We start from the raw sequence: 14,965 nt of genomic DNA, 5'->3' as shown, positions 1-14,965 counted from the left end.
TGCTAAGTACCCTTTTTTTAGTAGTCTTCCCCCATTGTATCCAAGATCCTTCCCTAGAAGACCCATACCAGTGCGGGGACCACCCTTTTAGTAGTGTAATGTATGCGTCCCAGCCTCTGGCTATGGTTGTTTTCCAAAGCTGTCGGTATAGTTTGAACCTTCCGATTTCCTAATAGCCATAGTAATGTCAATCAATCTTATTTACCAGTCCCTCAGCTCCCCAAATTCTTTTGTTTCTTGGAGCACCCATCTAGCCAGGTTTCACTCCCTGGGATACAGTACCCAGAGTCCTAAGGTGTGTAGGATGCTGTAAAAGTTTTTGGCTCTGGGATCTGGACCCAGCCGAAATATTAGATTTATCCCTTTTTCTGACTAAAGACTTGGTTTTTCTGACTACTTTAGTAGGTCTGTGTTATTTTCAAATTAAACTACAACTTGGGGATGTCCCACACAGCAGGCAGCAGGGATGGGGAAACCCTGCTACAGTGGAGATGGCGAGAGGATCAGAGCGCTTTCAGGGGCAAGGCATCAGGCATGGGGCAGCGGTGGATCATGTTGTTTCGGGGGTTCCTGCTTCTGTCTGCAGATCTGGGTGGGGGTGGTCCCTGCAGCACCTGAGGATCTACTGCTGTGGCAGCGGATCCTGGCCCCAGCAGTAGATCCCAGAGACTGGCATCCTGTGTGCAGTAGCTGTAGCGGTGGCAGCAGTGTTGGATCACCGCCGGCGTCAGATCACCCCAGCTGTGGCTGCAGCGGTGTCAGATCACCCCGTTACAGCAGCAGTGTCGGATCACCCAAGCTACGGCAGCGGTGTCGGATCACCCCGGGTGGCACCTGCAGTGATGATTCAGCTTTGGTGACCCCCGCAGCGGTGGTGACTATCCAGCTTTGGTGATCTGCGACTGCGACTGCAACTGCGACAATCCAGCTTCTGAAGCGGAGGCAGCCAGCAGTCCGCAACCCCGGCAGAGGCAGCGGCTGTGACCGTGGCAGTGATGATCCAGCTTTGGTGACCCCCGCAGCGGCGGTAACTATCCAGCTTTGGTGATCTGCGACTGCGACAATCCAGCTTCTGAAGCGGAGGCAGCCAGCAGTCCGCAACCCCGGCAGAGGCAGCGGCTGTGACCGTGGCAGTGACTATCCAGCTTTGGTGACCCCCGCAGCGGCGGTAACTATCCAGCTTTGGTGATCTGCGACTGCGACTGCGACAATCCAGCTTCTGAAGCGGAGGCAGCCAGCAGCGACTACCCAGCTTCCGCAACCCCGGCAGAGGCAGCGGCTGTGACCGTGGCAGTGACTATCCAGCTTTGGTGACCCCCGCAGCGGCGGTAACTATCCAGCTTTGGTGATCTGCGACTGCGACTGCGACAATCCAGCTTCTGAAGCGGAGGCAGCCAGCAGCGACTACCCAGCTTCCGCAACCCCGGCAGAGGCAGCGGCTGTGACCGTGGCAGTGACTATCCAGCTTTGGTGACCCCCGCAGCGGCGGTAACTATCCAGCTTTGGTGATCTGCGACTGCGACTGCGACAATCCAGCTTCTGAAGCGGAGGCAGCCAGCAGCGACTATCCAGCTTCCGCAACCCCAGCAGAGGCAGCGGCTATGGCCGTGGCAGTGGCAGTGGCTGTGTCCATGGCAGTGATGATTCAGCTTTGGTGACCCCTGCAGCGGCCGTAACTATCCAGCTTTGGTGATCTGCGACTGCGACTGCGACAATCCAGCTTCTGAAGCGGAGGCAGCCAGCAGCGACTATCCAGCTTCCGCAACCCCGGCAGAGGCAGCGGCTGTGACTGTGGCAGTGATGATCCAGCTTTGGTGACCCCTGCAGTGGCAGTGACTATCCAGTTTTGGTGACTACAGAGGCATGGGCAGCTATCCAGATTTTGGGATCTCAGCAGCGGGGGCAGCGGTAGTGGTGGTAGAACCAGCCGCGATGATCCAGCTTCCGCAGCCCCGGCAGAGGCAGCGGCTGCGGTGGTGGCAGTGACGACGGCAGTGCGGCGGCGATCCAGCTTAAGAGACCCCAGGAGCAGTGTCTGCAACAATCCAGCTTTGGGGACCTCGGCAGCTGCAGCAGCGGTGGTAGCACCAGCAGCAAAGATCCAATTTCCTCAGCCGGGGAAAAGGCAGCAGCTGTGGCGGTGGCGGTAACAATCCAGCTTTGGTGACAGTGGCGGCGGCAGCGATCCAGCTTAGGGGACCCCAGGAGCGAAGGCTGCAGAGCCTGCAACAATCCAGTTTTGGGGACCCCGGCAGCGCCTGCTGCAGCGGCAGAGGCAGCAGGGATGATCCAGCTTCGGTGACCCTGGCGCCAGAAGCGGCCTTCTCCTCCCGGCTTGCTTAGAAGGTACATTTTCTATTGAAATCATTAAAATGATTCCCAAACAGTTGTGACTTTTTTAGAAAAGTTATTACTGACCTACAATAGCATGATAAAGCATGATGTGATCTTTAATTATTACGGAAATCATCTTCCCCCAAAATGTAACCCAGTCAGCAAGGTGGCTTACTGGTTAGAAAGCCACTCCTAGAGATGGGAGGTCCTGAATTCAGATTTGACCCTGGGCAAGTAAGTCACTTAACCCTCATTAGCTAGCCTTATCAAACTTCTGCCTTAGAACCACTACAGAGTATTGATTCTAAGATGAAAGACAAGGTTTTAAAAATATATATATTATTTGTATTTAACAAAATTTGTAAAGAAGTTTAACATGAAGTCTTGCAGGGGGCAGCTGGGTGGCTTAGCAAATTGAGAGTCAGACCTAGAGGTCTTGGGTTCAAATGTGACCTCAGACATTTCCTAGTTGTGTGACCCTGGGCAAGTCACTTAGCCCCAATTGCTTAGCCCTTACCATTCTTCTGCCTTAGAACCAATACCTAGTGTTGATTCTAAGGTGGAAAGTAAGGGTTTAAAAAAAATGAAGTCTTGAAGATAACAATAAGCATAAAGTCTTGCTTACTTCCTTTAATTCTTATGGAATGTCCCACATAAAATAGTCTTATAATTTTATGTTTAGAATGTTCACAATTATTGGAAGAATATATTTCTTATTTTATAATTACATTTGTATAATGTAAATTTTAATTTGGGGCCTTGGGGAGAACAATATTTACCACTGTTATCATAAGCCCATATCGTGAAAAAAAATAAGTATTGAATTACCACAAGAAGTTCACAATGCATTTTTTTGTTTCTGTTGAAAGGGGTTCATTGAACAAAAAATTGGGAATTACTGCAGCGATCCAAACTAGTCTATTCCCTTATTCACCCTTTGGACAGATTACAGGGAGGCTTATCCTTAGTATTTACTCGAAATCATTTTTTTTAAGTCTCAAATTAGCTTAAACATCGAAGCTGTTAAAAAGCCATATTTATGTGCTAAACGGTTGTATCCATGCCTGGATGCTGCACCGAGAAAGCAATCAGAGTGGGAACCCCTAGAAAGAAAAGAGATTACACTGGTTTGTTTAGACTTTTTGCCAGCAATCTGCCAGCAGGGGCTTCAAAAATCAGAGAAAAGAGGAGGGTTTATTCTATTAATATCTGAGGAGAGAGAGGAGAGGGATGCCCTGGAATAATGTATTAATCTGTAATGAGTTCTCATACAGTAGATCGAGCTGGTAGCCATTATCTATTACACACATACACACAGTGAAAAAGAGGCATGAAGAAGGGAAGGACTGGATAAAATGACACAGTCCAACTGTTTGCCTTAGCTGATTAATCCATCAGACTTTTTCTTGATGAAGCCATGCTTTTGTAGCCTTTTCCTTTTCATACGTTAAGTAGCCATTTTAAAAATGATCTGTTGTAGAATTTTGCCAATAACTAAAGGCAAGCTCATTGTTCTTTAGGTTGTGAAATCTACTCTGTCAAAGAAAACAATAATAATATAGTCTTCCGTGTTTTAGGCACTAGTTTTTTTTTTAATTATTAATTTAACACTATCAATTGAATTATTTATCCATTAGTCATTATTTATTAATTCAACATTATCTAAGCATTCTTGCTCAGAGAACAATGTCCAAAAACTGGCATGCCTCCCTCTAAAGCATGTCTCTACCTTCAAGAGATGAGGTAATCTTTCTAGGACTCTTGTATAAGAAAAGATTATATAATGTTAAAAATATAATTTGGGGTTAATATTCCAGAACAATAGGCAATATTCAATTCTTCCCTCTACTGCTCTCCACAGTAATTCTCCAAGTAATCTAAGGGACCTCCTCCCTCTGATCTAGTCAATCTTTTCTGAATTATGAAGAGGCTACTGCCACTAAATAGGTCTTAATTTATCCCATTCTCTTAGTGGGTAAATAGGTCTTAATTTATCCCATTCTCTTAGTGGGGAGAGAAGGGACATAGATCTTATCCGAAGTGTGACATAGATCTTACCTGAAGTAGAAATTGTATAAATTTTTAAAGTTTGGGTTTATCCTCAGTCTCTTTCCTTAAGAAAATCCACCAATGGGGCAACTAGATGGCTCAGTATATCAAGATCTAGGGCAAGAGATGGGAGATCCTGGGTCCTCAATGTATGACTCTGGGCAAGTCATTTGTGTCTGAAGACCTCCGAATTCTGTCCACTCTCTGTCCATTGAGCCACCTTGCTGCCCCCTTGAAGTTTCTTTTAAAGAAAATGGAAAGGAAGTAAATAGTGAAGAAACTTTTGCTGCAAGTGTTAGCTGTGAAGGAAATGGATAAAACCTGTGTACCTGGCATTGGATGGGGGGCATTTACTCCCTGGCAAAAGCAACCTTAGAGGTCAAAGAAATAGAGTTAAGAGTTACACAAATAGAGACCTTCAAGCTGATCAGCATAAGATGAGCCTTACTAATTTTTCCCTTGATAGACATTTGCTGCCAGGACATTCTATTAAAAGTGTCCTCAGAAAAATGCATTATCACACAGGAGCAAACCTAATCTTTCCAACTCTGAGACACTGAGGTGAAGATTTCTTCCCAAAATCACTTGACAGATTGATGGTATCATTCAACCTCCCGGGATAAAGAACAAGATTGAACAACCTCACCTGATAGACTGAGTGAACCTTCTTCTTTGCCATAGAATGTCTCTCTAAACTTGTGTAATGCCCTTTGCTTGTATCTTCCTTAGTTGCAATCCACCTGGCACCTGCCCATCAGCTGATGTTGATTAATCTCATCTCTTAATTTATTGACCTCTGGTGAAACAGATCAAGTCTCCAGGAGTTATTTTAGGAGTTGGGAGCTTTGATCACTCTTAAAATCTAATTCAATTACACAATGTTAGAAATACTAAGAGAAGTGGCCAGTGAAGATGCAAACTGTTATTTTGAAGAAAGTAATCAAAGAAAGCTTATCAACAGATTTTTAATGTGGACAAAGTAGGCTTATTCTAGAAAAAGGATGCCTTCCAGGACTTCAATTTCTTTCTTTTTAGAAAAAAATTAATTAATTTTAAATATTTTTCCATGTTTACAGGATTTGTTTTCTTTCCCTGCTCTCTTCCCTCCTCTATCCAGAGCCAATAAGCAATTCCACTGGGTTGTACAAATGTTATCACTTGATACCTATTTTTGCTATACAGCAATTTTTTTTTAAAGTCTAAACCCCAAATCACATACCCATATGTACATGTGATGAGTGATGTCATATGTTCTGCTTTTGCATTTCTACTCCCACAGTTCTTTCTCTCAATGTGGATAGCATTTTTTTACAGAAGTCCTTCAGGAGTGTAAGACTTGAATTTTTAAGAAAGAAAAAACAACTTGAATTTAAAGTTTCTAAGTTCAACCTAACACTGATTAGAATGTAATATTGAAAGAAGTTTTAAATGAAAATATGGGTTCTGAAGCCCTTGCATTCTGACAGGCTATAACTATTCATTTCTTCCAGTTCATTGGCAGTAAAACAAGAAAATATGGATGACTAAAGCTGTTTTCAAAGACTAAAGTTCATGTTATTTTAGTCCAGCTGTTGAAAAATGTTGCAAAATCAACAATATTTCATTTAGAGCATTATTAATCTTATTCAACTAACTATACTTGGCTCATTGTTTGACAATGTGAACATTCTTATTTGCTATGGGATGGATAAAGCCCTCTCTTATCTATCTGCCTTTTTAATCTTCTTACACCCTATTTCCCCTCTGTATACTTTTTTTAAAAAAACCAATTCCAAGGCAGTAGGATCAGGTGATGGGGTTAAGTGACTTGCCCAGGGTCACACAACTAGGAAGTATCTGAGGCCATATTTGAACCTAGGTCTCCCTGTCTCTAGGTCTGGCTCTGTTGAGCCACTGACCTGCTCCTTTTAAAAGAAAAGTAGTTTAAATGATCATCCTAAAACCCAGTGGAATTGAGCATTGGCTGCAGGAGGGGGTGGGTGGAGGAGAGGGAAAGAACATGAATCATAGAACCATGGAAAATTTTTCTTAATCAATTAAATAAAATTAAAAGAAAAAAGAGAAAAAAAGTAGTCTAAATTTGTTTGGGAATGAGTTAAGATATTAATCATTGGCAAAAAAAGAAAGTTTCTGCTCTATCAGGCCTATATAGCTTCCCTGTTTTGGTTCTTTCCTCTCTCCTATTCTTCTCTCTATGAAACTGCCTAATTAAGACAAAGATTGAATATGTCATATTACTTTCCAATTCAAAAAATTTTAGTGGGTCAAAGATTATCTCAAGGACAAAATACAAAAATTTCAGTCTGGAATTTACAGCCTTTACCAATATGGCTTCCCCAATTTTCTGATCTTTCATAATATTTCCCTTCACGCACTCACTATACCTGTCAAACTGGCTTGCTGGCTTTTGCCTGTACATATGACTTTACCTCTAATGGCCTGGCTCCAACCTCTCTTTCTCTTCCAGCTATTTTATATTACTTCCCTTCAAACCCTCTACATTTTAACCAAACTTGACTCAGCATTCCATCTTCTCTCTTCTGTGACTTTACACAGGGGGTTGCTCTTCTCCTTTACAACCACCTTGCAGTATCTCTGGCTCCCTTATAAGTATAGGCTACATGAGACCTTTCCTGATCCTCCTATCCTTTTCATTTCAATTGCCATCGTAAGGAAGGAAAACGATCCACTCCCTTCTGTGCAGCAGGTACCTGTATGGGGGTATTTTTACCCAGGACAGCTTGGTTTCCTCACTTGAAGATGAAGGGGTGACCAATATGTATGACCTTGTTAAGTCACTCAGCCTCAGTAATGTCTTTTGGCAACTAAGGAACGGTAAGTTGCTTTACAATCAGGAGTTTTTACACTGGGCAGGTGCTAAAATTGATGAAATCTCAAAGGTAGCCCTTCCTTCCCCTAATATTAATAATCTTATTTTCTTAAGTCATTAGTACTTGCTAATTCTAATTTTTCTTCTCAATATTTAAACTTATTTACCAGGATTCTATTTTTTGTCAAGTTAGTCCTTTGTGTTCTTTCATTTTGCAAAATAGAAATAATCTTTACCCAGGAAAATTTTGGTCATTCAGTAAGCACTTATTAAACACTTTCTTTGTGCTAAGCACTATTCTGTATCCTAGGTACACAAAGAAAGGCCAAAACATGTCCCTGCCTTTAAAGAAAGGCAATGGTGGAGACAACAAACATAAATTGTATATACATGTTGTTATTATTGCTTGGCCTTTGTTTTCAAAGAGGACTAAAGATATCATGATGAGTGATGTATGGACGTGTCCATGAATTGGATTTAAGCAAGGCAGAATTGCACAAAGTCATCGGTCTCATTCTCTCTTTCAGGGTCATCCAAGTCCAGTAAGAAGACAGAAGTCAAGATGACTGATGATGGCCCAAGATGCAGTGGATGACTAACAAAGCCGTTGGAACAAATTGCTTTCATCTAACCATTCTTTCATGAGAAGTCTTCACATTTGGGGGGCTCACATTCCTTTAACTCACTGATAAGTTTGAGACTGATTTGAACCTAGGACCTCCTGTCTCCAAAACCTTACTCTCTCTCCACCTAGCTGCCCCTCTGAGCCCTTTTCCAAGCTGCTTTCCTCCTTTGGTATCCATCTGCCATTCATCTCTCACCTGTGGCATGTGCAGCAGCCACATCCTGGTAAAGCCATCTCTTCAGAGAGGTCTCGAGCTCATCAGTCATCTTGATTTTTGCTTGGTTTCTAATGGTTCTTGATGTTTCATTTTGTTTTTAAAGACAGAAGGGAAATGCATCTTCTCCTCTCTCCTCTTCAGCTAAGCTTGGTCATTAGGCTATAATTACACTTTGCTATTTCACTCCTATTTACATCATTAAAGTGAATTAGAGTATCTTTCCTGGTTTTGCTTGCTTCACTCTGAATCAGTCCATATAAATACAAAAACTCCAGTTTCTACTCAAAATGGCTGCCCAGACACATGGGAGACTACCTCACTCCAGTACGCTAGACCCAGTTCTAACTGATTTGCAAGAGACAATTGTTACTATAAAAGACTTGATTTTTTGTTTTGTTGATGGTGTAGACTTAAGAAAAATGATGAAGAAAATAATAGTGCATATTAAATTTAAAAGTGTCTTCTGTACTTTTTTTTGAGAGCCAATAAACTTATATTAAGCACCTACAACACATCTGTGATTTCACCGGCACAAGAGATTTCCCTTTCCTAATTCTTGAAGACAGCTTTCCCACCATTTACAATCTTAGAAAGTTGCCTAGGGAACTGAGAGGTTAAGGGATTTTCCCTGGGACACACAGCCAATAAGTGTCAGAGGCAGGATTTAAAACCTAGATCTTGAATTTAAGCTCTGAAGCCCTCTATTTACTATTCCACCCAGAAACTAAAATAAAAATCAAATCTTGATTCTTAAAGGAAAAATCCTGGTTCCGGCCTCTTCCTGGTCAGGTAAGGGCAAACTCAGGAAAATGACAAAAAGGAGTTTATTGACACCCTAAGACATTAAGTAGTTGGAGCAAGGAATCAACACTGAAATATTCACTTAAAAATTAACCTTATTTTCCTCTTCTTTTTCCAGTTCCCTCTTTTACCCATCAAGCACATTGGATACAGTTCCCCTAAATTCACTAATAGTTTTCCTAGTTCCAGGCGAGTGAAGAATTTATGAAATCATTAATGTCTGCTGCCAATTGATTAACATAAGGCTGCAACAATGGCTTTCAGATCACACTCATTTTCTGGATCTGGGCAGTACCTGATCTGAACCTCAATAACAATAGCATCTTCCCAAGTGGGATTATTATTGGGTGGAGTGGCTTATTGCCATAATACAATGTCTTCTGGTTTAAAATATAGACAGCATCAGGATGTTCATCTCAATTCTGTATAGTGTCATGGAATTTCTCCCAATCTATTGGTTGAGATACTGCCTACTCTAGATCTTCATGGAGGGTCCTTTTTGCATTGTTGAAAGTTTCTTAATCCCTCTGATTGTTATAATTCTAACTGGAGTCATTCTGGGTTATTCAGTTTTGTTCTGTTCATCCTCTAATTTGACAATATAGGTCAAGACCTCTTCACTTTGTGAGAAAAGCATCTGATAATTCATCAATATCTTCCCAAATGGGCAGGTGGGTGTCAAAGCAGATTGAGCCCTGGACCTGGAGTCAGGAAGACCAGAGTTCAAAACCAGCCTCAGACACTTAATAACTATGGGACCCTGGGAAAATCACTTAATTCTACCTCTTTCCTCATCTGTCAAATGAGCTGGAGAAGGAAATGGCAAACCCCTCTAATATCTTTGTCAAGAAAACTCCAAAAGGTGTCTTGAAGAGTTGGAACCCAACTAAAAGGACTGAGCAACAAAATGTCCTACTCTGATGCATTCTTTTGTCTAGGGCCAGTAGTGTGCTGGAAAGTATTTAGCAACCAGGTAGCACCACACCATCCACACATGAATCATCAGTTACAGCAAATGGAGAAATTTCAAATGCTGTGAATAGGTTTACCTTACCTTAGCAGTATAGTTTCCAGGGATGTCCACACAGGTAATGATGTTGATGCATGCATTGCCAGAACTAGCTCAGTATTCAAGAGGCTCTGAAGGATAGTGTGGAAGAGAAGTATTAGGCTGCCTATCAGACTGAAAGTCTACAGAGCCATTGTGCTATCCTTTTTGTTGTATGTTTGAAACCTGGACAGTATACCATACCATGCCAGAAAATTGAATCACTTCCATTTGAATTATTTCTGGAAGATTCTGAAGATCATCTGGTAAGATAAGGTAGAAACTACCTTTCTGTAGTTCAATTGTCAAGCATTCAAACTGCAGAGACTGCAACTCTTGATGACCAGGTGGTTCAAATACCAAACATCCCTTTGTCTAAAGACTATTTAATGAAGAACTCACACAAGGCAAGCACTTACCTAGAGGTCAGAGGAAGTGACACAAGGAAATTGACAGGCTCTCTGAAAAACTTTAGTATTGATGATGAGATATGGGAGACACTGACATAGGACTGCCCAGCATGGCATTCCTGAATCAAAGAAGTCTCTGTGCTTTATGAGCAAAGCAGAATTTCAGTAGCTCAAAAGAAACAGGAGATGCACGATTTCAACATTTCCATCCCAAAAGTTCACAGGGATCAACCTGTGCCTTCAGAGCTCATATTGGTCTGATCAGTCACAGTTGGACACATTGTCCTCCACATAGTGATGCCATTTTGGTCTTTTCGAGCAAGAAAGACAACAATCAACCAGCTTAGGGGCAGTGGTATGCTGGTAAGTGTTTAACAACTAGTTCTCCACAGGTCGGTACTTTTAGGTTGAATCTGCATTACTGAATTACTATTTTCTCCCTCTTTCTCTTTAAATCTAGACAATCAACAAAACAAATCAAACACTAATTTGTACCCTGAAAACACTGAACAGCAACATCATCTTACCAAGTGGGATTATTATAGCTTCTTATAATGGTCTTAGTTTTCTTAATGATAATGACTGGGTCTATCCTAAAGGATGGAATGGTTTGTTGTCATAATACAGGATCTCCTTGTTGAAAGGGGACATGTACTCCTTTGATTATTCCTAGTAAAAATGGTTCTTGAAGGTATCATGGTCATCAGATTACTCCCATCTGAAGACTACTTCCATTAGTCTGGTTGGTGTTTGAACAAGGTTAAAATATAAGGGTGGGAGGGTAACATTCAGACTGTATTTTGCCTAGTGATCTGACTGAACACAGTCTTCACAAACACACTTAATCATTCACTCTACTATAGCCAATGTACCAAGAGAATTTTTAATTTAATTTTAGAATTTTAATTTATCAATAATGAAACATTCTCCCTTCCCCCTTCTTTCCTTTTAAAGTAGATTCAGGAGTAGAATCACATTTAGATTCCAAATTGAATAGATCAACTCTACTGATCCCCCTGCCAACATAGTCTCCCCCCCTTTTAAATATCTTACCCTACCTTCTTCTGCCTTTTGTCTCAGAAAAAAAAAACAATAGAACAACTGAGAGTTCTGAGCCAATAGATTTTTATTAAAGGGATCTGGCCCCCTTCAGTGAATAGAATTGCAGATCTTACTCTGGATCTGAGTCTTCTCCATGCTCCAGAACACGTATTATGCTCTTTTTCCATATATATATATATATGAATATGATCAGGTCAGCCAGTGTTTGTTTATGTCTGAGGTTTTAGCTATTTTAGCTAATTGGAGATAATTAACAGAGGGAAGGCACTGGATTTAAGAGGGGTTGAGGAAAGCTTCCTGTAGGACCTGGGATTTTAGTTGGGATTTAATGGAAGCCAAGGAGGTCAGTAGGTAGAATTCAGGAGGGAGAGCATCCTAGGCCTGGGGAATAGCCAGGCAAAGAGCCCAGTATCTTGTTCCTAGAAGGGAGAGGAAGCCAGTATTACCGGATGGAAGAATATCTATGAGGAGCAAGGTAGGAGGGACTAAGAATGGCTATGAACATGCAATGGGATTTTGTATTTGATCCTGGAGGCAATAAGGAGCTACTGGAGTTTATTAGGAGGAAGGGACATGATCCAAGCTGTACTTTAGGAAAATAACTTTAGTGGGTGAATGGAGAATTGAAGGGAGTGGGCAGAGATGACACATTCAGACCCATCAGCAAACTATAGCAATCATTAGTTATAAGATAATGATAGCTGTATAAGACTGGTGGCAGTGTCTTGCAGAGAAAGGAGAGTATTTGAGAGATGTTGCAAAAGTACAATTGATATGTCTTTTCAAAGACTTGGATATGGGGGCTAAGGATTAAGAGGGGCATCCAGGCTGACACCTAAATTGCTCATCTGAGAGCTTGAGAAAATAAGGTTGCCTTCTACAATAACAGAGAAGGTAGGAAGGGGACAATTGGTGGCTTAGTGGATAGAACACTGGGTTGGCAATCAGGAAGCCTCATCTGTGTGAGATGAAAACAGGCCACAGACACTGATCTTGGGGAGTCACTTAATTTTCTGAGTTCCTTCTCATCTGAAAGATGAAATAAAGAAGTAAATGGTAAAGCACTCTAGTATCTTTGTCAAAAAAACAAACAAACCCAAAACAATAGTGTCAGGAAGTCACATATGACTGAAATGACCTAACAAAAGGGGAGAAAAGAGTGAATTCTGTCTTGGACTTGTTGAATTTAAGAATCTACAGTTTTTCATCCTTTGTTTTTGAACTGGACCAGTGATATCACAGGAGATGTCTTGATTTGCACATGAATTGGATTTAAGTGAGGCAGAGTTGCCCAAACCATCAGCCTCATTGTTTCCTTCAAAGTCCTGGTAAGTCCATTGGCTTGACCAGTCTTCAGAAACCCTGAAGAGACTGGAAATCAGAAGTCAGTTGGAATACAATAGATAGATTTTTAGATAGCATAGAAATAGCAATTAAATATATGGTTGCTAATGAGATCACCAAGTGAAGTAGTTTAAAGGCGTAAGAGGAGAGGGCTCCAGGACCAAGGACAGAACTCCGATTGTATTGTGTGGAGTGAGAAATTAGTGTATTATTCTCAAATTATTAATATCTCCAAAAAGTTCATAAAAACTGGATCCCCAACCCCATCCTTACAAAAGCTATAAAGTCTTAATCGAGTTTACTTGGGACAGGAGCCCCAAGCTGATGATCTTAGATCCTGAAAGTATTCAATGATTAGATCTTATATACCAATCTGGAGCACCCTTTTGTTATAGAAATCTCTTCCATTGAGGCTTCTTCCAGGTAATCAAGTCTCATGGCTTGACATCAGTTCCTCTCAGATAATCCAGTCCTGACCTCCTCCTTTCTTTGAATAGTATTCCTGCCCTTTATTTCTATATTAAAACCTTTGTCTCCAACCCTTAATCATTTCTTTAAAATGCTTGAATATGCCCATTATAAAACTATTTTCCAATTTCTTGAAGATGTTATAATATGTTCATTGTAAAACCATAGTAAAGCTATTCAAACATTCTGTTTCCAAACATTGTAAAAATTATATAATCCCTTCTGGGAGGCTTGATTGCATCTGGATTCATCAAAAAATAAGAAATCTTTTTTTGTGAATTTTTGGGCAGTTGTCTTTGGTCAATGGCTTGAGACTGATCCCCCTCCATTTCATTTCTGGGCTTTCAACTAACTCAAACTCTTTGTTGCCTTAAATTCCAACACTTTAGTCATTCTAATATAGCTTCCCTAAATGAACCTTTTGGATCTCTAGTGTGATCTCTTTTTGCTAGCCAGGTGGTCTATTATTTTCTCTAACATCTATTCCTCAGAGATCACCACAGAAACTGCATTTTGTTTGAGAGTACACTTAAGATTAACTGCCCTCTTCCCCATTTTTTTCCTCCTCACTCTCTTAAATAATTCCTGGGGCAAGAACTCTAATACATCAGACAGCTAAATAGCAGACATGCATAACTCATTTATCCTGGACTCAATTCAAGCCAGTAAGCATTTATTAAACATCTCCTAGGTGCCAGGCACTCAGCTAAGATCTAGGGATACAGAGAAAGGCAAAAACCCAGTCCCTGATCTCAAGGAGCTCATAGTCTGTTGGGAGAAACATATCAACAGCGAAGTACAAACAACTGGATAAATTGGAGATAGTTAGAAGGAGGCACTGCCATGAAGGGTCATAGTCTTTTCTTCCATTCTTTTAGTTGAATACAAGAACAATGAAAATAAACAATTAGTAAAAACAAATATAATTATTATAAAGCTTTTCTCTGAAGTACTTCAAAGCATCTTATACAATATTTTGGTGGAAATTATGATTATTTTATAGCAGGATACATGGTTGCCCAGAGGCAGGGTCATTCAGTCTGGGCCTCAAATATTGAGGTTAAATATTCAGAACTAGTTGGTCATTCCCTTTCTTTGAAAAAACCAAACAACAAATATTAAAATATAAGATACAAAATTTCTACTGAGTAAAGTTTACATTAGTGGGTAGTATCTTGAGGAACAAAAATTTAAAGTGACAGAATTGTTTCTAAATTTAAAAGCTGTACAGTGTATGTATACACAGAAATATGTTATAAAATATTAAACTCAGTTGCATTAATATTGATCAATCAACAAATATTTATTGAATACCTGACATTTTCTTTAATTCACTGAAAAATACTCAAAGGATGTTAAGCTTTTTAACTCGTTCAGAATAAAGAGATTTTATTTCCAAACTGACTATAAACTTGGAAGGTTGTTAGGTTATCGGATGTCTGGTTGATTAATTTTTTGTAGGCACACAACAAATTAGTAAATTTTAAAAAATAAAATTTAAGCATGACATTGTACACACGTTGATTTTTTTCAATAAAACCTGTTACTTAAAATATCATGGTTATTATTATCATTATTATTACTTAATAAGCATATCTTAAAATTCCTTCTTTTCTAGAGAAACACTTAGAAGTTGAATGGCCTACTGCCCTAGGAAGAGGAGTGGATGGATATCTAAAGCAGGTCGGTGCTGTACTGAGAAAAGATCCTTTCAAAAGTCACCTGAATTTGAAAGAATGGAATGATGGGCTGGGTGGACTTCCTTTCAGCTTTCTAT

The 14,965-nt window shown here is 40.5% G+C and overlaps 1 long non-coding RNA gene across 1 annotated transcript; it reads left to right on the top strand.

Annotated features, from left to right (window-relative positions):
• Positions 1-683: 683 nt before the first annotated feature.
• LOC130458520 (uncharacterized) lies at positions 684-8,562 on the top strand. The gene is made up of 2 exons (XR_008917914.1): positions 684-2,346; positions 7,741-8,562. It is a non-coding gene; the product is annotated as an uncharacterized LOC130458520 (long non-coding RNA).
• Positions 8,563-14,965: the final 6,403 nt, after the last annotated feature.

Source organism: Monodelphis domestica, chromosome 3 (assembly GCF_027887165.1).
Source record: "Monodelphis domestica isolate mMonDom1 chromosome 3, mMonDom1.pri, whole genome shotgun sequence".
Taxonomy (NCBI): Eukaryota; Metazoa; Chordata; class Mammalia; order Didelphimorphia; family Didelphidae; genus Monodelphis; species Monodelphis domestica.
This window is presented reverse-complemented; position numbering and strand designations above follow the sequence as displayed.